Source organism: Lissotriton helveticus, chromosome 1_1, assembly GCF_964261635.1.
Source record: "Lissotriton helveticus chromosome 1_1, aLisHel1.1, whole genome shotgun sequence".
Taxonomy (NCBI): Eukaryota; Metazoa; Chordata; class Amphibia; order Caudata; family Salamandridae; genus Lissotriton; species Lissotriton helveticus.
This window is the reverse complement of record NC_136057.1, coordinates 1,558,042,135-1,558,067,744: the sequence shown is the minus strand read 5'-3', so window position 1 is coordinate 1,558,067,744 and position 25,610 is coordinate 1,558,042,135.

Sequence of the window (25,610 nt, the reverse complement as noted above, 5' to 3'; positions counted from 1 at the left end):
ACGTGTTCAGCCTTGGATCTGGAAAAACACTGCTTGGACGCAACTTCAGCCCTAGCCTTGCCCATCTTGCCTAAAAAGAATGCTGATTGCTGCCAGAATGACTGGTTAAATATTTAACCATGTGGTGTTTGCACCTTATGCACTAGGAAATGAAAGTTGAGAAATAATGTTACTTTTTTTTTCAATTAACCGGCAACTTATTTGACCTCACTCTGGGGCATATTTACAAGCTCTTATCGCCACTGGAACATCACTTTTGACGACGTTCCTGTGGCGATAGGCGCTTCGCCTTATTTACAAGGCAGCATTAAGCCACTTAACGTAGCTGAACGATGCCTTGTAAATAAGGGCACCTTTCACACTATGCTTAGTGTGAAAGGGAGGGCAATGGGTGCTGCAGTGGGCGTGGCACAGTAACACCCATTGATTCTGATACCGCCCCCTATTTACAAGGGAGGTGTAAATAGGAGGCTACGCCAAAATTAGGACATGGGAAAACCTGGTTTTACCCTGGGGCAACGAGGAGAAATTATTAATTTCTCCTTGTTTTTGCTATTTTCATGTGTGCTGCTTTGTGCAGCACACACTAAAAAAACAGAAAAAGGCCAATGATTGTTTATGTACAAGAAGGTCTCCTTCCCTGCACATAAACAATATATATATTTTTAAATGCAGTTTTGCAACTTCTATGTGGGCGGCATTAAGCAACACACGTAGAAGTTACAAAACAACATTTCAAGATTGTTTATGTGCAGAAAGGAGGAACTCTCTGTACATAAACAATATTTCCCTGCAAGAAGACACCCCTGAACTATGGTGCAAGGGTTCCTTCATTGGCGCTAGGCTCCTAAGTGTAGCGCCAGTGCAGCGGGAAATGCAGGGCTGCACCGTATTGCTGTAAATATGGTGCAGCCCTACGTTTCTGAAGTGGTAGAGTGAGGTGTTAAACCAGGAAGGCTAATGCCTCACTCCGCCACTTCCCTTGTGAATATGCCCCTGTGTGTGCACCCTATATAGAGGGAGCAAAGATCCGAAAGCACTGTGCTTCTACTTTTTGCAAGCTGGACTAGGACTTTCAGCTAAAATGAAGAACACTTTATAGGACACTTCATAAAAGTGATGTAGCAGTTACTGGAAACCCATGGGTATTTTGTCTTAATCCAGGTACACTACACTTGCTAATGGTCCCACCCAGCATGCCTAAAAGAAGTGCTGAGTGCTACCAGTGTGTGTGTGACTGGCAAGAGATTTGCTCTTGCTGTGTTTAAACCAAGTATGTTGGGAGCTGAGGCAGACTGGATTTGGAGGCTGGTGGGCCCCCTGCCTGAAACGTGTGTTAGTGGAGGCCTCTTCATTTCCCCCCCTCCCAGCCAACGGACTGGAAACCTAAGTTAAAGATGCTCAACTATCCGTTTGCACTGAAAGCGAATCCACAGAGTTGCCAGATGTACTTTCAACAGATTCAAAAGGGGGTGGTGATGGACAGAGTATCTGAATTAAGCAGAACACTCCTACCCAGTCAAAAGATCAGGGCTTGATCCATCACCGTTTTTTAGCTCACTGCACCATCCCAGTTCAGAACCTGGCTACATGCAAATTAGTCTGACCCTGGCCCAGTGCATCATGGGAACAGGGCAGACCAAACTACCAAGCCAATTCTTTACTGGAAAGGAAACAAGCTTCCGGGGACCGGTTTCTGGCATTACAGCCGTCTTCGGCCCGGCTTGCTTGAATCCTGATGGTGCAGTGAGCAAGGGACTCACATCTGAGCATACCCTTCCACACTTGTGGTGGCCAAAACGATTCAAAAGGGGGTGGTGATGGACAGAGTATCTGAATTAAGCAGAACACTCCTACCCAGTCAAAAGATCAGGGCTTGATCCATCACCGTTTTTTTGCTCACTGCACCATCCCAGTTCAGAACCTGGCTACATGCAAATTAGTCTGACCCTGGCCCAGTGCATCATGGGAACAGGGCAGACCAAACTACCAAGCCAATTCTTTACTGGAAAGGAAACAAGCTTCCGGGGACCGGTTTCTGGCATTACAGCCGTCTTCGGCCCGGCTTGCTTGAATCCTGATGGTGCAGTGAGCAAGGGACTCACATCTGAGCATACCCTTCCACACTTGTGGTGGCCAAAACGATTCAAAAGGGGGTGGTGATGGACAGAGTATCTGAATTAAGCAGAACACTCCTACCCAGTCAAAAGATCAGGGCTTGATCCATCACCGTTTTTTAGCTCACTGCACCATCCCAGTTCAGAACCTGGCTACATGCAAATTAGTCTGACCCTGGCCCAGTGCATCATGGGAACAGGGCAGACCAAACTACCAAGCCAATTCTTTACTGGAAAGGAAACAAGCTTCCGGGGACCGGTTTCTGGCATTCCAGCCGTCTTCAGCCCGGCTTGCTTGAATCCAGTGGTGCACTGGGCCAGGGACAGACTAATTTGCATATTAGTGTTCTGATTAATTCAGATACTCTGTCCATCACCACCCCCTTTTTGTAATTGTACTTTCTACAGAGCCAGTTGCCACACAGGCAGCCACTCATATTTTTTTTTCCTATGTCAGCAACAACCCCCCAAAGAGGGGTTTAATTCAGTGATGAAAAAAACATGTCTCCGATGCGGACAGATTTTACTGTGAGTCTATGAAATGTTACTATTTTCCTTGGAAATGTTACTATGTTGCTGAATGTGTCTGCTATGCATTTCAAAAGGCATGAAACCTCAGTGTCAGACAGCCCATCAGATTAAGGGTTTCCGATAGCAGGTAAAGCTAAATTTCCTCTCTCGGAAACACCTTTGAAACGGGGTGTCTGAACCGTGGGTTTGACAGAGTGGTAGCTCCAAGCATTTAGAGTGAGACTCCAGCTTCACCAGACCCTAAACAATCCTTTGAACCTTTGTATGTTGCTGCTGTACTTTCAACCTAAGGGGCAGGGGAGACAACTCAAGATTACGGCTATTGTTAGTGAATGGTGTAAAGGTATGTTTTCTTCAATTAATTTAAAGTTTGTTAGTAGGGAAGATGAAACAATAACTCAAAGGAATTATGTCAGATATGAAGTTATAAGGTTCGGCACAAGGAAGGTGTTAAAGGCTTTGAACTTTTATTATGAGATATTATTGTTTCAGCTCTGACTATTAACTCTGATTGAAATGCCATCTACCTGAAATGTCACTGTTGTCTCATGAGAAGGGCGCTGGTCTGTCTCATAATAATGGAGACCTTAAGAATGCGTTAGGTAAAAGAAAACAAGGGACTAAAAGTGCAGAGCTAAATATTCCTGGGCGAAAGTATTTAGGGGTCCTGCGGAATGTACAAACATTATGTTTTATCTTTTGCAAAATAAGTAAATAAAACCATTTTGATGAAGAACAAATCAAAATAAAAAGAAGAAATATAATGGCTAAACTATAATTGTAGGAAGTTAATGGAGCAATTGAATCATGAGGTAGAGGAGGTTTTTGTGACCACCTCCTCCCAAAAGCACTCCCTGAGCCAAGGGTGTTTTTGCTTCTAGGACATCTTGGAATGATGAAAATGTAGCAATAGTAAGCTTTCCTGTTCCTTTAAATACGTTTGATGTTTGAATAGAACATGCTGAATCCTTCGTGTAGAATATCTGTAAACGTCTTCAGAATGGTAAAAGTTGTGCTTGCGTCAGGATTAAAAACTGTGTTATAATAGTTTGTAGTAACTGTTAGACCTGTCAACCTTAAGGCGGTCTTCCCCCAAACCTCTTACCTGCTTACCTCCTCTTTTTGCTGTTTCTTTTTGTTGGCCGTAGGACTCCTAGCACTTTACCATGCTAACCAGTGTTACAGTGCATGTGCTGCTCCCCTAAACATGGTAATATTGGTGTATACATAATTGGCACATATATTCTACTTATTAGTCTCTTGTAAAGTGGCAAACCATATACCCGGAGTCTGTAATCTAAATGCTACTAGTGGGCCTGCAGTATTGGTTATGCTACCCACTCAAGTAGCCATTCAGCCTGTCTCAGGCGTGCCATTGCAAGGTCTCTGTGTGCAGTTTTACTGCCACTTTGACTTGGCATTTAAAATCACTTGCCAAGCCTTAAACTCCTCTTTTATTTCACTTACTTTACACCTAAGTTAAGCACTAGGTAGCCCTAAGGGCAGGGTGTTGTGTAACTAAAAGGTAGGACATGTACGTTTAAGTATTACATGTCCTGGTTGTGACAAACACCCAAGATTGTTTCTCACTACTGTGAGGCCTACTTCTCTCATTATTATTATTATGCGTTCTTATATAGCGCTCGATTACCCGTAGGCATCTCGGCGCTTGCCTTGGGAACCCGTCCTGGCTTCCCCCAAGGTGAAAGCCAGGCATCCCGCCGCGGGGGGCCGTAGTGGAGATTAAGCAGGCTAATGCCCAGAGCTGCAGAGTGTGAACCCATGATTCGAGTAGGCACCGAAACGAGAATTATCGAGTCCGTGGATATTTGGGCTCAAGACCCTGCCGCGTCGGGAATTGAACCCTGGTCCCGGGTCTGACCTCTACTTCAGGGTCTGCCTCCTCTAACCAGTGAGCCACACTTCTCATAGGCTAGCATTGGGAATTCCTCAAAACACTTTTAAGCTGTGATTCCTGATTAAAAAGGAGTAGCTGTATCATGTTTTTTATCTTTGGAATGGCAATGATAAATCCTTTTTAATGGTAAAGTTAGACTTAACATTACTATTTTAGAAATGCCAATTTTTGAAATTGTTAATACAAAGGAGGCTTGGGTCCTTGCGCAAACTAGATTGGACCACTTCTATTGTGTAAACTAACAAGGTATCTAGTTGCCATATTTATTGAATTATTCAAAAATAAAGGTACCAATGTTCTGATTTCATTAGCCCTTGTGGTTTATTTCATTTAATTTTTTTAATGTTTTTAATTTTTTTTCTTCATTTAGTCATGTTACAAGGGCAACACTTAGGGCCCCATTACAATGGCGGGTGGATTGCCCCCGCCAGGCTGGCGGTAGCCACCGCCGGCCTGCCAGTTGGCAATCCGCCCGCCATCCTAACCAGAATGACCCCCCGCCATATTAACATGGCTGGGGGGTCCGCGGCGGATGGAAAGACCGTCCGCCGATTTTCCTCCCCGGTCGGGAAAAGGTTTAATATGTTGGCGGTGTCTATCAGACACCGCCACCCATATTGGTATGGGCTGCAACAGATGCCTTTCGGTGGCGACAATGCCGCAACGGAAAGGCAGGTGGTCTTCACTTCAGAGGCCCCCTGCGGGCCCCCGGAGTAAAGGCGAGGTGGGGGGTGCCCATGGGGGGTACCTGTGGTACCCCCAGCATTTGCATACACAAAGCAGCAGGCACCGCACGGTGCCTGCCGCTTTGTGTATGCAAATGCATACATGCATTTTTAGCATTGTGGAGGGCGGTGCTGAGAGCACCGCCCGCCACAATGTTAAAAAAGCAGGATGCGCCCGCCACTGTGGCGGGCGCATCCCAATACCCCCATGGGACACCCACCCTTATGGCGGGCCGTCCCTAGTACCGTGAGGATGGCAGGCACGCAAAGTCTGCCCGCCATCCTAATGGCCCCCTTAGTTTTGAAAACACAAAATACAAACAAATATTACACAATTGATATACATGAGTAACCAAACAACATATAATGACCTACTGTCATATTCATATACATAAACAACACAAAATATTTCTTTGACCTGTCCTTCATTAACACATTAACACTAGGCGGATTGTTCACTTTATGTTATGTATAGTGTGTCCTGCCAATGTGTATTGCCCCTGGGTCGCTACTTTTTAACGTTGTCAAGGAGAGAGTAGCTTCAATTCTAGATCCCTCTCAGACACTGATGGTACAACTGTTCTTTCCCATGGGCATGGGTCAATGCGTTTCAAGCCCCTAATTATTCCAGGTGTTCTCCTCAGGACCTGGACTAGGTCATATCTCTTAAAAATAAAATAAACAGGTGTTTGTTTAAGGAATGTTGATTATGGAATAACCCTATTACTTAACTATACTGCTTCATTAGTTAAGTTTCATACCTCTAGTCACGTCAGAATGGAATCTTCCATTGTTGAATATCGCCACAGAGGATCATTGTGGGAAAGCGTATTCCTGTAGGGGTATGTGACAAATTCAGTATGGGATTATTAACATGTGCAAATCCACTAATTATAATATATTTGACACAAACAGTTTGGAAAATGCCAGTGTTTCAAATTGCAATTGCCTTTAGATTAAAAAGTTTGTTCGCCTGGCTTTGCCTTTAGCCTTCCTGCTTTCAATGTGTGCCTATGAAATGAAAGCTGCTTGTTAGGAGAGAGTTAATTACCCACGCTTGTAATACAACCAAGCTGGGTATGGTCGGCAGACAAATCTGACACTTGTAAAGTGTTATCTATTTGCTTTGCAATTAATATTAACGCGCTTCAGGTGAAAGCAACCTTATGACTCTGTAATTCCTTTTGTTTGTTGGCTAAACTTGCCTTTAATAGTTCTTGAAGTTCCTTTCATTCCTTACACCCTGGCTTCAATCTCGTGTCAGCTCGAGTGACTGGGATGTTCTCAAGGTTATAGAATCAAATACCGAAACTAACTCGTACAGAATGGATTCATTCTTCTTGTGCTTTAAAATTGCATGATGGATGTTGTAGTTCCAAACTGTGTGAAAAAGGACATTTGGGATCTGTGTTTGGGTTCAAAGTCTATTGATTTCTGTAATTTTGTTTAAACCTCGTGTGGCTGGATTGAACTTCATGATAAGGTAAGCCACCCTACTCATTAGCAGAATTTTCGGGTCCCCAACTCTGGAGCTCGGCGTTATTGTGAAAAGTACATTCCATTTAAAGTCTCTTTCCATATGGCTCTTCTCCACAAAGTGATTGACTATGAGGGCTGTGAGGATTTTCTTTTTTATTCTGGAGCGATGTTGTACAATCCTTTCTTTTACCTCCTGGTTTGTTTTTCCTATATATATTTTCTGGCATGGACAAATTATGGCATACACCACCTTTCTTGTTTTTCAATTCGTGAACTCATTATGCTTCCATTGTATATGACCATCTATGAAGGTGGAACCCTTGATAGTGGAGTTACATGCTGTACAGTTTCCGCATCTATCATGGCTTTGTATAGGTTTCAATTTAAATATAGTATGCAAATTGTCTGGTCTTGTTGTTTTGACATCACCTGAGCTAATTATTTGTTGTCCGATATTCTCTTCTTTTTCTAAGCAAACAGGGTTGACCCTATATTTTGAACCGATCCTTCAATCAGATGCCAATTATTGCGTACAATTTTCTTGAATAAGTTGGTGTGTGGCCCGTATGTTGTTACGCAAACTAGACGTTCTACAGGTCGTTTGTGCTTTTTTGTTAATAAATGCTCTCTGGGTGTAAACCACGCCCTTTTAATGGAGTATTTTAACAGTTTATGTGGATAACCTCTTTCCTTAAACTTACTCATGAATGTATGTGCATGCAATTCATAGACTTCCCTGTGAGTGCAGTAGCACCTGATTTGCAAAAATTGGCCATACGGCAAGTTCACCTTTTAGTTTCTGGGGTGGTAACTGTTATAATGTAGGGAATTGATCTTATCAGTCACTTTGTTATGGAAGGTGGTGATTAGTTCACTCTGAATTGCTCAGATCTCGACATCTAAGAATGCAAGATTCTTTGTATAATGTGACAAACTGAATTTAATATCCGGGCTGCGATTGTTCAGCCATTCATGGGATTCAATCAAGGATGTCTTGTTTCCCCCCCAAGTACACCAAGACATCATCTATGTATCGATACCGGTAACTAGACATAATATTGACTTCAAAATATCGAATAGCCATAATATCGACTACAAAATATAGAATGGACAAAATATTGAATGGACACAATATAGTGGTGAAAAATATCGAATTGAAGGTAAGTAACATAATATCGATTTTTATCAAACGTATTTTTTTTAGGCATTTTTGACAGAGCATAACATAACAAGGTACCATCGCATTGTTCACTAAAGTAGCGCTACAAAGTAAGTACAGAAGTGAAAAGTTCGAGAAAGCATATAGGCCACTGGAGGAGCCCAAATCTAAAAATAAGTAAACAACCCTACCCCCCACCCCCCATTACATAGTGGCGGCTAGAAACAAAAAATATAAAAACAAATTAAGAGAACAGAATGTACGTCACAGAGTGCTAAGCAGACTATAACTCACAGCTGGAAAAGCTGGAGTGCCCTAATGGAAGGAGGACAGACGGCAGCCGGGAGACCACGGGAGAGGAAAGTGACCAGAGGGCCCCATTTAAATTCAAAGTTTTTAAAATCGTCTCTAAAAATCTCAGACATTCGTTCCAAACTAAGGAGCTTCCATAGTCTGGAGTGCCTGAGGGAGATCGCCGGGGCCTCTCTCCTCTTCCATGCCGCTGCTAATGTAATCTTCGCCGCCCGATGCAGAGCCACATGATCTTTTTATCCATCCGTGTCTGGTGTTCTAGGGAAGGGTCCCGGAGCCCCAACAAAACCCCAGCCATGTCAGTGGGGATGGGATAACCTAGCAGGTCTTTAATATGGGTAAGAATTTCTTCCCAGAATGGTCGTTTGTGTGGGCAGTCCCACCAGATATGCTGGAAATCTCCCAGAAATCCACAGCCCTTCCAGCACCTATCAGAGGTCCCTGGGAAGATGTTGCGAAGCTTGGAAGGGTATAGATACCAGTCCATCATAGTCTTAAGGTGCGCTTCCCGGAGTTTGTGATGTCAGACCATAGATGGGACCATTCCTCCTCTGTAATATCCCTTTGAAGAATACCTTCCCACATCGCCATGTAGTGTGGGCGGGGAGCGAGTGCAGTAAAAGGAGAAATTTATATATAAAAGAAATCGTGCCCTTCATGGAATTTGCCTTAGTGAGAAAGGTTTCAAATTTTGTTAGGGGCCATGTAGCTGCCTCCCGGATTCGTGGCGTGAGGGCCCAGTGCAGCAATTGGGTGTGGTGGTATCTCTCTGAGTTCTGTAAATTATACTCCCTTTTACAGTGGTCAAAAGTAAGGGGGTCAAAGATGTGAAAAAGATGTGTGAGGGCTAGGCATCCCCCCTCCCGCCAGGCATCAAATGGACCTATCTGAAGTCCCGGAGGAAATGCAGGGTTAAAATGCAAAGGTGTAAAGGGAGAGGGAAAAGAGGTCCATCTTTCATCGCCCGACACAGAGTCCCAGACCTTAAGTGGTGTGCGCGTAGGAGTGCTAATATATGTATTCTTCGGCCTATCGCACTTGGGGCGCCACACCAGATCCCATATGGTTCGACCAGCTACACTACAATCTATATGCAGCCAGTGTTTATCAGATTCATATTTCGTCCAATCCGAATGCACTCGTAATTGGGCAGCCTTATAGTACAAATGAATATCGGAGAGCCCGACTCCCCACTTTTCCCTGGGATGGCAAAGGATCGCAAAGGAGAAGTGTGCCCGACTTCCCTGCCATATAAAATTCAAGATCATAGACTTGACTCGTGTGAAGAAGTCTCTCTCCATTTCGATAGGTAAGGCCTGAAATAGGTAAAGGAGTTTGGGAAGGAGAGTCATTTTTATAGCGTGGATGGAGCCCAACCATGACAGTAAGGGGGGTTTCCACTTGCGCAGCTCTGTTTGAATGCGTCCCAGTATGGGAGGGAAATTGGCCCCATAGAGATCCCCCTCTTTGGAAGAAATCTGCACACCCAAATACTGAATGGAAGAGGTGGTCCACTGGATAGTGGTGAGGGGCTGTAGAGCCTGTAGCGCTGCTGGCAGGAGCGTGAGGTTAAGGATAAAGATTTACCTAAGTTTACTTTGAAGCCCACAACCCTCTCGAATTTTGCCAATTCAGCTTGTAAAGGGGTGAGTGATGTCGCTGGGTCAGCGAGTGATAACAAAACATCTTCAGCAAACAGAGAAATTTTGTGCTGTTCCCCTACAAAGGGAATCCCCTGGATTCTAGGGTTAACTCTAATCGCTGCAGCTAAGGGTTCAATACTCAAGGCAAAAAGTAAGGGGGAAAAGGGGGCGCCCCTGTCTAGTGCCCCTGGAGTGGAAAAAAGAGGGCAACGGAGTGCAGTTGACCATTACCCTTGATCGAGGTTGAAGGTAGTTAGCCCGAATCATTGTGAGGAACTTGGGATCAAAGCCATACGCCGACAGGGTATGGAACAGGAACTTCCAGTCCACCAGTTGAAGGCCTTCTCTGCGTCGAGCCCCACCAGACCTGCGGGGATCCGAGACTTATGGGCCTTCTCAAATAGATGGATAATGCAACGTGTGTTGTTATGAGTTTGGCGTCCTGTGATGAAACCGGATTGACCCGGGTGGATGAGGTCGGGCATGAGGTCATTGAGGCGCTTAGCTAAAATTGATGATTATAGTTTTGCGTCGAGGCTGAGGAGTGCAATAGGCCTATAGGAGGCACAAGTCTCAGGGTCCTTCCCTGACTTGGGAATAACAGTAATGACCGCCTCCGAAAATGAAGTGGGAGTGCAGCCTTCCTTCGCCATCTTATTGAAGAGTCGCGTAAGATGAGGGACGATATCCGGGGCAAATGTCTGATAGAACACACCTGTAAACCCATCTGGGCCAGGAGCTTCATGGAGCTAGAGAGCCTTAATCGCCGTGGTAATGTCCTCGCATGTGATAGGGGCTGTAAGGAGCTAATTCCACTCTGGGGAGACTTGTGGGAGCTGAAGAGATTGAAAATATGCTTGTTGGGCCTCAGAATCTAGGAGGTCACCCGAGTACAAGGGTTTGTAAAAAGATCCAAAGCGTTCCGCTTTCACCTCGTCACTATGGGTGATATCGCCCTCTGGGCCCCGAATACCCCCAATATATTCCCAAACTCGTTTATCCTTGAGTTGCAGAGCGAGGTGTTTGCCAATCTTATTACCATGAGAATAAGCCAATTGGCGCAATTTCAGGAGAGTGAATTCTGCCCTATTATTATAGATGGCTCGGAGCTTACCCCTGAGAGCTGTAAGATTACGGAGGGTCTGCCGCGTGGGATGGAGTTTATGGGATTGTTCTTTAGAGGCCAATTCCGCTCCTAGAATTACCCTTTCCTTAGCTCGCTGTGAGTTCAGTGCAGAATTAAGAGAGATACACTTCCCCCGGACAACCGATTTAAAAGCGTCCCAGGTGGTAAATTCCGAAGTATTGGCTGGATCGTTGATATCAAAAAATTCGGTAATCGCCTCCCTTAATTTAGTGCAAGAGTCCTTGTCACGGGCAAGAGCAGCTGGAAAGTACCACCTGGGGGAGGTAGAATTGTTGACCCTCCAGAACAAGGATATCGCTAGTAGGCTATGATCAGAGATAGAGAAAGGAAATATTTTGGCATCCTGGAGGTCGCCCAAAAGGGAGTGGTTGATAAAAATGTAATCCAATCGGGAATACGTTCGGTGCACATGAGAATAGAATGTGAAGTCACGAGAAGAGGGGTACAATGCACGCCAAGAATCTAGAAGGCCGAGATCATGATGGCGTTGCTGTGTTCCTGCTGAGAAAGTGCCAGTGCCTGTGCGCTGTATGTGCGTGCTGTCCAGGTCTTTGCACCAAGTTAAGTTAAAGTCTCCCATTAGGATCAGTTGCCCTTCCGCAAAATCCAATAGTTTCCCCAGAAGGGCGCGTAAGAAAACCGTCTGACCGGTATTGGGGGCATATATAGCTACGAAGGTGCATAGTTTCCCCTTTAGCTGACCCTTGACAATAACCCATCTTCCATCCCTATCCTGTTGCACATCTAGGGGTTGAAATTTAGTGGAGGAGTGAAATTGAAGTGCGACCCCCCTGTGTTTCGTCAGAGCGGAAGACCTGTAGATCAATGAGTATTGTTTGTGGCGAAACCGTGTGTCATCGGACCTGGCGAAGTGGGTTTCCTGGAGAGCTACCACATCAAAATGATGATGTATTTCCAGATCTTCTGGCGTTTCTGAGGAGAGTTAAGCCCTTTAACGTTCCATGTACCTATGGTAAGTGTCATTGCTTTAGTGGGGAAAGAGTGTGCTACGGTAGAAGCCACCACCCATCCATCAGGCTGCCCGTAGACAAAAGACCCAGGAGGTTCATCCCAACTCCCTCAGTGGAATGGGAAAGTGTTGTGCAACTCAGGAAACGTGGTAAACTAAACATTAAAAAGCCGCCACCATGATCCTCCACGACCCCCCACCCTCCCCCAACACAAGGTAGCATCTGTTCCCTCTATATGTAACACCCCTGTAGACAATTTGCAAGACTGTTCTGGCTCCGAAGCTGCCACCATTACCCACCCTAACCCACCCCTCAACCCTGAAACAGAAATGAACAAACAAAACTAAGTAAACAGTACAGAACATTACTGTCAGTCCCTCTCCGGGGTGCAAAGACCCCGCAGTAACCAAGGGGGACAATGGGTCCGAGGCCCCATCCACGCCATCCCAGCGCAAAAGTCAATTCCAAAGCATATTTGTGCTGCTCATTTCAGAGCCCCAAGAGGCCACCTCGGACATGAGTCTATATCCCACTAAGTGCCACATGAGAGTCTGGGCCAGTGTGAGGAATACCTAGAATGAGCTTGTGATAACCGCAACATACCGTGCAGCTATACTAGTCTCTCTCAGTAGTGGTGTCACCCTCGTTAAAAAAGAAAAAGGAGACAACAATAGTCTTACTCATGAAGTCCTGAGAGTCCGCGATCACCTCCGATGTAGGCCCGTGATGAGAGCAGAGTAGGCCCAGAATCCAGGATAAGCCTCTACTCGCCACCAAAGCCAACAAGTAGTGTGGCCAGTTCATAGAAGGTCGTGTAGGCACCCCTCGTCGGGCAAATCTATAGGGCCCATCGTCTCCCTCTGCGTGATCCAACAGTCCACTCCGACGCCGCTGTCGCACCTCAAGGGGATTCTCCATTTCCACCCTGTATAGATGTTGTCTTCTCAGAAGGGAGTCCCAGCAGATCTATACCTTCCTGCAGGTCGATGATATGACGTCGTTTGTTCTGGTATTCGAAGTAAGGCCCGAATGGGTAAGTCCATCTATACCTGATCTTGTCCTCCCGCAATTTAGTGGTGATCGGCCTGAGGAGTTGCCGTCGAGCGAGCGTGGAAGGCGATACATTCTGAAAGATAGCTCAGGAGTGGCTCTGGAAGGAAATAGAATCTTTCGACCTCGACGCCTGCAGAACTGCTTCTTTAACTTTAAAGGAATGAAACTTCGCTAGGACGTCTCGTGGCCTTTTCTTCTTGCCTTGTGATAGCGCTTCCACTCGGTGTGCTCGTTCCAATTTTATTTTAAGAGTCTTTGGGGCTAGGATCTCCGAGAATAGGCCCACCAGGAAGGCCTCCAAGTCCGGTCCCTCTGCACCCTCCGCCAGGTCTCTTATGCATAGGTTCTCCCTCCGTGCCCTGTTTTCGAGATCCTCCGCCTTGAGTTGCGCTTGTAGGACCTGGTCTTTGAGCAGACGGATGTCTTCCTGCAGCTCAGTGGAGAGTAGCGCCTGTTCCTGATGATGCGATTCAAGGTCTAGGATTCTCGTGCCCACCGAGTCGACATCTTGTTGGAGGCAGGTCAAGCGATCCGTCAGGTCTGACCGCAATTGGTCTATAGAGGATTTGATATCCTGGCTGATATCGTTACGCAGTTCAGATTTGAAGTCTTTAAACATATTCAAAAGGTCGGACTTTGTAAGGGCCATTGTGGACGCACTCGCTTCACCTCGGATGGTTGAACGTTTTTCTGCAGCAGTAAAAAATCCGAGAGCTTGTTTGAAGATTTTGCCAGTTGATTTCTTAGGCGGCATAAGGCCGGGACACTCAGAGCAGAGTAGGCAAATTCAGGGGTAGCGTAGACAAAATGGACAGTTGCAGGACCCATCGAAGTACTGGGGAAGGGTCGCTGTTGAGATCGGCATAGAGCTCACATCTGAATTCGAGTACCCCTGGCATCAAAAGGTAAGAGGAGAGTCCATTCGCCAGAAGAAGTCACATATGGAGGCGTGCTCAGGCAAACCAGCCCTGAAGAGCCGCTTGACCCTCCAAAACGGCCTCGGGAAGAGTGGATCAGCATTAGCAGAACAGGCTCCACCCGCGGCACCGGCCGGGTGCTATGGAGATGCCCTCCCAGGGAGTAGAGCTAGTACCCATGGGCCGTGTTGTAGTGATTGCGGTGGCGAGTGTACAAAAAAATCTTTGGGCAGCTCCTGGGGGGTCTTACATGGAGAGCAGGGCCCGGCACAGCAAGCAGAGTCCCAGAGAGGCTCACCGAAAGGAGACCGCCAATGTCTTCAGGCACAGGGATTCCATTTCACCGCTACTGGGATGCATGCGGCCGCCATCCTAGGGTCAGGCAAGGAGGGAAGGTGCGGCGATTGGTCCTCAAGGCAAAAGCGTTGCCGACGCCGGGAGTGCACCATGCAGGACACTACCTGCGTCGTGGTCACGACCCACACTAGGCTGTCCACCTCTGCCCATCTCAGGTCGACTCTGAGGGGGTCTCATCCCCTCAGACAGCGTGCCACCATTTTGTGTGCTGCTCGCTCCCTCTACGCAACGGCGGAGGCGAAGTCAAAATGGGCTCTTCCCGCACCGGTTAAGCCGCAGAAACAGCGTCAGCAGGTGCCGCACATCTTCCCATGCCAGAATCTAAGTTGGTGACGCTCTCAAGCCTCGGCAGCTGCTTTCTTCGGCGCTGCAGGCACGCGTGGACCGGGAGCCGGGATGGTTTCGGTCAGATCGGCCATTTTGCCCGGCCACGCCCCCCATAATATCGATTTTTAAAACATAGAAAATCAAATATCGAAGTATATAATATAGGTATTTAAGTATATCGAATTTTTAATGATATCACGTTTTTTAAAGTGTATTGTATGTTAGTATATGTGTGAAAAGTGTATATTATTTTTGTAATTCATTTTAAGTAATGAATTTTATGGTAATAAATGTTTGCATAATTTAATTCTGTAGCGGGTTGTGGGTTTATAGGGGAATAGGGTGGGAAGTAATTTAATTATATTTAATTAAATATTAATTTTTAGAAATTACTAATTATTTTTAATTTAATTTTGTGTTTTAGTTCTGTAGCGGATTGTGGGTTTTATAGGGGAATAGGGTGGGAAGTAATTTAATTGTAATTAATTAAATATATTTATTTATTTATTGGTATTCATTTTGAATTTATTGTTATAAATTTTTAATTGGTAATTAATTAATTGATTAATTTATAATGTTAATTCTTTTTTTTCCATAGCGGGTTGTGGCTTTATGGGGGAATATGGTGGGAAGTAATTTAATTGTAATTAAGTAAATAATTTTTTATGTATTTATTGGTATTGATTTTTAATTTATTGTTTATACATTTTTTATTGGTAATTTATTTTTATTAATTGGTAATTAATTTGTAATTGTTGATTAATTGATAATTACGATAATTGTATTAACTTATTTTCTGTAGCGGATTGTGGGTTTATAGGGGAATAGGGTGGGAAGTAATTTAATTGTAAGGGGGGTCAAATAAATTAGAAAAGTACAATCTCTCCTACGACAAGCTGAACTTGGGAAAATAAGTAAAGCCGGAAATGGTAAACTCCAAGGGGTCGATTCCGATCCGTTAAAAATCACCGTCCGTACGACTCGCATCCGGAGCTGTTTCCGTTCGACTCGTACGGACGTCGTACGACCCGACGATTATGATCCCGACCGGGGTACCCGGACGCGAGTCGTACGGTCCACGTCAGTTAAGGGCGATTCGTACGGAAAAGCGCACAATCACATACACACCGTACGGCATGTACACCCCATGATCGCAGGGGTACGCGCCGTACCCCTGCGATCATGGGGGGTACGTGCCGTACACCCAGCGTACATGGGGTACGTGCTGTACACCCAGCGTACATGGGGTACGGCGCGTACCCCTGTGATCATGGGGTGTACGCGTCGTACCCTGGGGGGGCCGTTCCATACCTGTTTCGGGGCGAACTCTGATTTTACGGCAGTTTCCAGCTCCCATAGAAAAAGGGTCGTACGGAGCGTACCCAACACGGATCGTACTTGCCGGGTCGTAAAAAGCAGCCGCGAACCGTACAAACGCCGTGTACAGCGGGTTCCGAGAAAATTCTATTTGTACGGTCCCTGGTACGATTCGTACAGATTGCTGCATTGGGTGTGGATCGTACTACATCGTTCGTACGGGGACAGTTACGGGGACGATTCGTACAGAAAAAAATGCTCCGTACGACGATTCAGATCGCTTTTTACGAGATCGGAATCGACCCCCAAGTCTGAAAGATCACTTTAACAAGGCTGGAAAATAAGCTAATAATGGGCTGAAATGAAGGACTTAATTAAGATGGCCAGTTTTTAAGGACCATTCCGCCCATTTACCTGACTTTGTATAAACCAACCCTCCTCAATGAATCTCATGACTATAAGCACACGAAAATGGACCAAGGCAACTAGATGATAATTTTATGTAATATATAGCATAAACTGTTTGAATTTTAAAGTATCATTTCGTTTTATAGTGAATTTTAATGATTTTAAATAATCAAAAACAATTTAAAAAATTTACTTTTGACTTGAAATAATTACATATTAAAAATATTTTTTATGTATTGATAATTAATTTACTGTTAATAATTAATTGGTATTACCTTTTATTATTAATTAGTTTTTGTTATTGAGAATTAATTAGTTGGTAATTAATTATGTATAGGTAATTAATTTTAATAACTAATATGTATTTGTATTTCTAATTAATTAATTATTACATAATATTAAATTGGTAATTCATTTTAATAAATTTTTTATTAGTGTTGACCTTTAATTTATTTTTATTAATATTTTGAATCATTACTTTCCCTACTGTTAAACTCACTAGAGTGGGAATAGTAATGTTTACCCCTAGGCTATCCACCGCTTTCCTTACTGTTGCACTCTCTGGAGTGGGAATGGTATTTTTTTACCCCTAAGCTTTCCAACACTTTCCCAACGGTTGCACTCTCTGGAGTGGGAATAGTAATTTTTACCCTCCCGCTATCCAACGCTTTCCCTACTGTTGCACTCTCTGGAGCTGGAATAGTAATTTTTACTCCTATGCTATCCAACGCTTTCCCTACTGTTGCACTCTCTGCAGTGGGAATAGTAATTTTTACCCCTACGCTATCTAACGCTTTCCCTACAGTTGCACTCTCTGGAGTGGGAATAGCATTTTTTACCCCTACGCTATCCAATGCTTTCCCTACTGTTGCACTCTCTGGAGTGGGAATAGTAATTTTTACCCCTACCCTATTCAACGCTTTCCCTACTGTTGCACTCTCTGGAGTGGGAATAGTGAATTTCACCCTTCCGCTATCCTATGGTAAAAATATTGTATATTTTTTATCAATATTACGTTAATATATATATATATATATATATATATCCAAACCACAAAGTTTGCCTGGAATGAGGAGCCCACGCAGGTGAGTAAAAATATTCCCTGATTTTAATGGAGAAACCAGCAGCAAATAACAGTACGCAGGCACCCAACTTAGAATCAAGTTCTGTGAACACGCCCGACGCGTTTCATGTTGAGGAACATTTCTTCAGGGGCTCACAGTATGCAAAGGAGTGCCTGAGCCGCGAGTGACGCCCCACTGTGTCTCACACAGTCCTGCTGTGACTTCACCTGGGGTTACAGCGCTGGGACAGGAGAGTCTCAATGGATTTACGCACTGGTAGCAGGAGTAACGTCGTGGGTGACCTTCACTGCCCACTTGGGTTTTAACGAATTGCTGTTATTTGGAGACTGTGCACGGCGGCTCACTTGAGGTTTGAATTTTGGCACTACATGATCCAGGAGGCCACGCTCGTGGCAACGCCCAGTAGGGCCGGACGCAATTACAGGTGCCTGTAAAACAGCTGTGCCCAGGAACTCCTTTGCATACTGTGAGCCCCTGAAGAAATGTTCCTCAACATGAAACGCGTCGGGCGTTTTCACAGAACTTGATTCTAAGTTGGGTGCCTGCGTACTGTTATTTGCTGCTGGTTTCTCCATTAAAATCAGGGAATACTTTTACTCACCTGCGTGGGCTCCTCATTCCAGGCAAACTTTGTGGTTTGGATATATATATATATATATATATATATATGACTGGAACTTCGGTACTCAGTAGGAGCCAAATAACGAAGACGGACCCAATGAGAGTATTTCAAGCGTCTTTATTTCACACTGTGCACCCTCACGATCGCCATGACGCGTTTCGGGCCCTGGAGCCCTTGATCACATGACGTGGTCAAATTACACCCTGTGATTTGTAGTGCCGGTCTGGTCACATGGTCCCAAGCCTATAGAAATAGAGAAAATACTTCAGCCTGGACCAGACTAAGAAACCAATACTTTTTATACACCCCCAATTGTCACAATTAATAAGCGACAAACAATACTATCAAATGTGCAAATTTGCGCAATAAATATGATGGAACAATATTTACAAATGTGCAAAAATCGCCAATATTACTATGTACAAATAATCACAGTGGATAAAATATGTACAAACACATTCTGTGCAATATTGAGCAAACGTATAAAATGCTTTGTGCAAAATTTACAACAGAAGGGGTTTGATTAATACTGCCCAAGTGGGCATTGGTTAAAAATTTCATCTGGACCACTGCGTCTATACTGCTTGGGTATTCATGTTGGCACCAGCACTATTGAAAAGAAATATGTGATATCCCAATTGTGTTTGATGTATTATATAATCTTAAAATCCGGCAAAAATCAATAAAAAATTAATTAAAAGTTAATTAAGAATAGCCTATTCAGAAATCTTGCGTCTCATTTTTCACTAAACAATTTCAAGACTCAATGTGCAGGCAAGTATACAAATCTTCTGTTGCGTTCAGTCCATTCGGAGCCTTAGTATCTAATTCAAGGATGTACCGGGTTTCTAGTATGCGCAGACGGGCTTCCCTATTCCCCCCTCTGCGTAAGGGCTCCACCATATCAATAGCAAAATATTTCAAGCAGTTGACATCCCCTTTATGGCAGAGATTAACATGCCTCGCTACTGGGTAAGCCTCATCTTTGTTCACAACTGCCCTCATATGCTGCAATATGCGCTTGTGGACCTGTAGTTTAGTACTACCAACGTAGCAAAGTCCACAAACACATTCCAAGACATAGATGACAAAGTCTGATTTGCAAGTGATTTTCTTAGTAATGGGGAGTTCTCTCTCACTGAATGGGGAATAGTAGGTAATTTTACTCTTGCCTATGGTGCACGCTTTGCATACTGCGCATTTCAAGAATCCCTTGCTTTTCCCTAGCCAGTTGCCTCGAGCTGGTACCTCCGGGCTACTACTGACTAGCATGTCGCTCATGGATCTGGCACGGCTATAAGTAATCGCCGGGCATATAGACATGGTTTTCCCAATCACAGGATCACCTGTAATTATATGCCAGTTTTTCCTCACCATCCTCTGAAGCTGTCTATGCTGGCAGCTATAACCAAGAATAAATCTTGGTTGGTCCACCTTCGCATCAGTCACTATTGTATCTACCCCCATAGATGTTTTTGGAGATAGTGTTATTTTATTTGCCCTTTCCATGGCCTTAGACACTATATTTTCAGAATAGCCCCTTTGTAGGAAACGTATCTTGCTTTTTTTCTGTGCTTCAAAACAGTCTTCATCGGTGCTGCAAATTCTTCTGATCCTCAGCATCTCCCCGTAAGGGATGCTGCGGATCAGGTGGTTGGGGTGCTGACTAGAGGCATGGAGGATGGTGTTACCTGCAGTCTCCTTCCGATGCAATTTTGTCTGCAGTTCCCCCTTATCTATAAAAACCTCCACGTCAAGGAAATTTACTTTCCTATCACTGATGGTACCTGTGAAATGCAGATTCAGTTCATTCTGATTGATTTCTCCAATGAACTGTTCTGCCTCACTAGCAGTCCCCTTCCAAATGATGAAAAGATCATCGATAAACCTGTACCACCCTAGCACCTTGCCACTCATGACCTCTTTGAAGGCATTGCCTAGGACCTGCTCCTCCCATAGCCCCATGTGCAAACATGAGTAACTAGGGGAGAAGCAGGCCCCCATTGCCACTCCTCGCAATTGCTGGAACATTTGACTTTGAAACATGAAGTAATTGTTGTAAAGACACATTTCCAACATCTCCACAAGCATGTTATTATGTTCCAGCATACATATGGGCCTTCTGCCAAGATAATGTCTTACTGCTCTCACTCCATCCACATGATTGATACTTGTGTACAGAGCAGTGACATCAAGTGTGATCAACAAATACCCTGGACTCCACACTACTGTTTTTAATTTCTGCAGAAAGTCCATAGTGTCCCTGATGTATGAGGGCAAGGATTTCATATGATCTTGAAGGAAGTGATCGATGTATCTGGACACCTTTTCAAATGTCCCCCCACAAGCTGAAATTATGGGCCTCCCCGGTGGTTTGGCACTGTCTTTGTGTATCTTGGGAATCAGGTAAAACACTGGAGTTATGGGGTAGTTGGTTTTCAAGAATTTTAATTCATCCCCACTCAGGAGTCCTTGCCCCCTCCATGTGTACAGTCTTGTATTCAATTTCTCCCAAGATTGCTTGAATGCGGATCGGTCACATCTACTGTAGCAGAGTCTATCATTAAGTTGTGTTAGCGCTTCCTCTATATATGCAGGTAAGGGCCAAAGAACAATATTCCCTCCTTTATCTGATTGCCTGATAACGATTTTTTCATCAGTCTGCAATTTTTTCATCAGGCTACCAAAGGGGTTGTTACGCTGTAATATATTATTCTTGTTTGTCAAAGTTTGTTTGTTCAATTTTTTCATTTCTGCAATTACCAAATCACTAAACACATCTATATTGTCGTGTGCCAATATCGGGTTAAAAGTTGATTTCGGTTTAAAAGAAGTATTGCCTGGGAAGTTAGTTACTGTTACATCCGCTGTCTCTTGGATGTTGTCTAAGTCCCCCTCTTTCAGCAGGTCCTGTAGATCACACTGTAACTCATATTCCCTCACTGATAAACCACTGTCTGCCCCCATGGCCATTGTTCGAGGTTTGCGTGCCTTCTGTTTGTTAGTCAAAAACAATTTCCTGAGTTTTAGTTTCCTCACGAATTTAAAAAAATCCATTCTGGTTTTTGCATAGTCAAACCTACATGGTGGACAGAAAGATAACCCTAATGACAGAATCTTTTGTTCTTTTTGGCTTAGGCGTGTGTCAGTAAGGTTTATAATCGTCATATTGTCACTTACTTGCGGATTCAACGCCGATTCCATCTCCTGTATGGCTTCTTTTTTGTTGTTGATGCCAATACTCCTCCTTGATCTGGCTGCGGTGTGCCTTCTTCGTTGGTTACGTTTTGTGTTGTTCCTTTGTTTGCTGGTTTGGCGGCATGGGACCTCAACGACTTCTTGCGGTCGTTCTGGAGGCACTCCACCTCCTGTCCCAACGACCGCTTCGTAAAACCCGCCTCCGCCGCATTTAAATCCTGATCAAATTCAGAGTCACTACTCGGAATCGTGCTTGCATCCGTGGATGACATTGATGGTGTTTTATGACTTTTCCTCGCCTGAGCCTGTTGAAGTGTTTTATTTGCCATAGGAGGATCGAATTTCCTGGAGAAGGTATATATGCGGCCATTCAAATAGTCTAATTTGTCCCTTTGGAATTTGAAGGCTTTCCTCTTCATAATTATATCTTCTTCTTTTGAGAGTCTCGCTGTCATTGTCTCTCTTAGCTTCTTCTCCAATTCCTCTTCGTTTAGTACCTTAATTTGGTTATTCAGTTCTTTGACTTGCATCTGTAGTTTGGCCCCATCACTCTCGGCATATCCTACCAGGATCCGCATGAGGCGACTAGAATTGTCAAGATTACACTGTGCCCAGTCATGGAGCATCTTCGGGTCGGGATTTTCGAAGCTGGGAGCCAACATTATTCTCAGGCCACGGGGGACCCGCCCCACTTCCAAGTACCTGCTGAGCGATTTATGCTCCCACCACTTGGCCTGTTCAGTAAACATGGCCTTTTCAAGCTGTTTGAATAGCTCCCTTATTTTGCTGCTGCCGGTCCCCGATGTTATACTGACACTCGCTTGTTGGGCTACTGTTACAGGGCTGTCATCGAATAGGCTAACTGCCGCTTCCTCTCGGTTTTTACGTCTGACCACGTCGTCGGCATCCATGGTGGTGAACAGAACAATACTTTGTCTCTGAAATTAAGCTTTACACGCTTCGAGCTTGTATATTCTTTCCTCAGATGGTTTTCCGCTCTCTTGCGCGTCTCTTTCCCCAGCACCGCCTTTTCCACTGTCCAAGCTGCGAATTCTTCCTGCGCCTGGTAATCCCACACATATATATATATATATTTATATATATATATATATATATTACAAAATAAAATTGTATGTTTTTTTATAACTTAAATTAATTATTTAAACATTTTAAGGTTATTTAAGCATTTTTAAGTATGTTTTAGTTAATTATATTTATTATTTCATGAATTTTAAATTACTTTTAAGACATTTAAAAAAATTCGATATTTTGACTTACTGTATTTTTTTAACGATTTTTTGGATTCAATATTAAATTTGTCATCGATATTTTGGTAAGTCTATATTTTTGTAATCGATATTATGTCAGTGATCCATCGATACCATTGCGTTATGTGGTCAATGAAGGGATAGTTATTATTGATGTATTTGTCTTCATACCTGGCCATGTACAGCACCACCATTTCTGGGACAAAGGGACAACTCTTCGCGGTCCTCTTTATTTGTTGAAAAAAATATTCTACAAATTTGAAAAAGTTCTTTCTCCGAGATAATGAGGCCAGGCTCAGAAAGAACTGAGTTGGTACTTGGTGTGGTCTTGGTCTTTACTCTAGTTTCATTTCATCACCTCCAAAGCTTCGTCTTGGGGGATTTGTGTATAAAGGGATGCAACATCCAGTGTGCCTAAGATGTTCTGTGCGGATTCAAAATTATGTCCCTCTACCTTGTTAATGAAATCCATTGTGTCATGTAAATAAGAGGGAACCTCCGGTAGGAAAGGTTTTAGAAAGGTGTCTACATACTTTGAGAGTGGCTCCAGAATGGATCAGCATCTGGAAACTTTCCGTCTTCCTGGGGGGTGCATGGCATCCTTGTAGACTTTAGGTAAAAAGTACATAGCCGGAGTTCTCAGATGTTTCTTTATGGGATAGTCGAACTCCTTTGGTCCTAGAATACCCATATCTAAGCCATCTTTCACAATCTTCATGATTTTGTTCTCAATTTCTTTTGAAGGGTTGTTAGAATTGGTGGTCTCTAGTTGGCAGAGGTAGGTACCTTTGTCCAAATAGGGACCCTTGCTTCTAGTCAGGGAAAGGGGGGCATTCACCTCGATATCCCCTGCTCACCCCCTTGGTAGCTTGGCACGAGCAGACAGGCTTATCTCAGAGGCAGTGTGTAAAGCATTTGTGAACACATACAGTAACACAGTGAAAACACTACAAATGGACACCACAACAGTTTAAAAAAATAAGTAATCTTTACTAGACTCAATAAAAGACCAAACAACAAAAATCCAAAATACTGTAATCAAAAATAAGACTTTAAAATGGAAGAAATAGCTTAGTTCAATGTAGATGGTAAATGCAACACTTTACTCTCAAAGTACCTGGGATGCATCACGCAATACAAACAAAAGGGTCACAGGGAAGTTGATGCGCCATTCCTTACACTCAGGGGGAGTGAATGCGTTGCTTCCTTACTGCTGCGCAGGGGAGTTGAGGCTCGCTTCCTTACTTTGTTGGGAGTTGATGCATCGTTACTAATTGCGGCCTGGTGACGATGCGATAAGATGGTGCTGCGAAGCGACGATCCGGTGCGATCTGACAAAATGGCGTCTTTGATGCAATGCAACAACGTTGGCTGCGATGCTTGCACGCCCGACAGTCCTGCAACACGCTTCTCCTGTGATGCGATGGCGACCTCTGTGGTAGCGGCACGCTTCTCCGGTGATATGACATGCTTTGTTGGTGATGCAACAGCAAACTGCTGCGGTGGCGACATGCTTCTCCTCGTTGCATCGCGCTTCCAGCTCCCAGCAAAACGCAGTCTTCTCAGAGGGCCCAAACAACAGTAAGCACCTCTCTGCAGGTAGTATTCCCAGCAAGGTAATTCAGGGGAGCTGGTGGTGCAGGCCTGTATCCCGGAGACTTCAGGCAAGAGGCAAGCACACTTCAAGCCCTTGGAGATTCGGCCTCAAGATTATGAAAAGTTCACAAAAGTAATTTTCCAATTTCCTTGGCAAATAAAATAACCCCTACAGGCCAACCCCAGAAATAGCAACACATCACAAGGGCAGTCTCCTCCTTCAGCTTCCTTGGTTCGTCTCCTTGGCAAAGGTTCATCTTGATTCCCAGAAGTGATCTAGGTTCTGGGGTCTGGGCCCCAATATATATACTGGAAAATCATTTGTTCTCTGAAGGCAGAGAGTGTCTGTACCTAGTCAAAACCAGTTCTGTCCTCCTGGGTGCAGCTTCCTGGCAGGAGGTGGAGACAGCATTGTTTGGCAGCAGACCTGGTGAGGTAGTGGAAAGGAAATCTCCTCCCCCTACTCGCTATTCTATGAGGACTCAGGGCAGTGAAAGGAAATCTCCTCCCCCTACTCTCTATTCAATGGAGGTCTTATTCAGCCCAGCCCTGACCCATCAGACTGCTGGAGCCAAGGCCCTCTCCAGCTCCCTGGCACTCACAAACCAGACATGGAATACACAAATCAAGCAGAGACAACTGGAAGGTTAGGCAAGAAACTACCTACTTTCTAAAAGTGGTATTTTCAAACACAGAATATAAAAATCACCTTCACTAAAATAGCTATTTTAACATTCTGAGTTCAAGCATACTAAACTCGAATTTCTACCTTGTTCTCCAGGTCAGTTAGGATTATAAGATGTTATAATCAAACTGCCCATACTGGCCTATGGGAACAGGTAGCCTTGCAATAGTGAAAAACTAAATTGGTTGTAATTCACTATCAGGACATGCCCCACACATCAGGGCAGGTCCTACCTTTTACATAGAATGCAGTCTGTCCTTGAGCCTACCTTAGGGGTGACTAATATGTAGGAAAGGGAAGGTTTAGGGACTGGTAAGTGGGTACACTTGCCAAGTCGACATGACAGTCCCAGACTGCACACAGGCTCTGCAATTTCAGGCTGAGCCATATTTTACAAGCTGCTTGTGTGCATGGCACAACCAGTGCTGCAAGCCTACCTGCAGCATTTGATTTACAGGCCCTGGGCACCCATTGTGCACACTAGGGTCTGACAAGTAAATCAAATAAGCCAATCATGGAGTCACTAATCCATTACAACAATCTACAATAGGGAGCATATGAACTTTAGCACTGATCAGCAGTGAAAAAGTACCCAGATTCATAAAACCACCAACAACAGGTCAGAAAAAATACAGGCAGAAGGCAAAAAGATCAGGGATGACCCTGCCAAAGGGCCAAGTCCAACAAGGGTCTTGAGGAATATGTTGATACCACACGGGGTTCAACACATGGCTTCTCCCTTCTGATAGGTAAGAATATTTTGACCAGATGACTA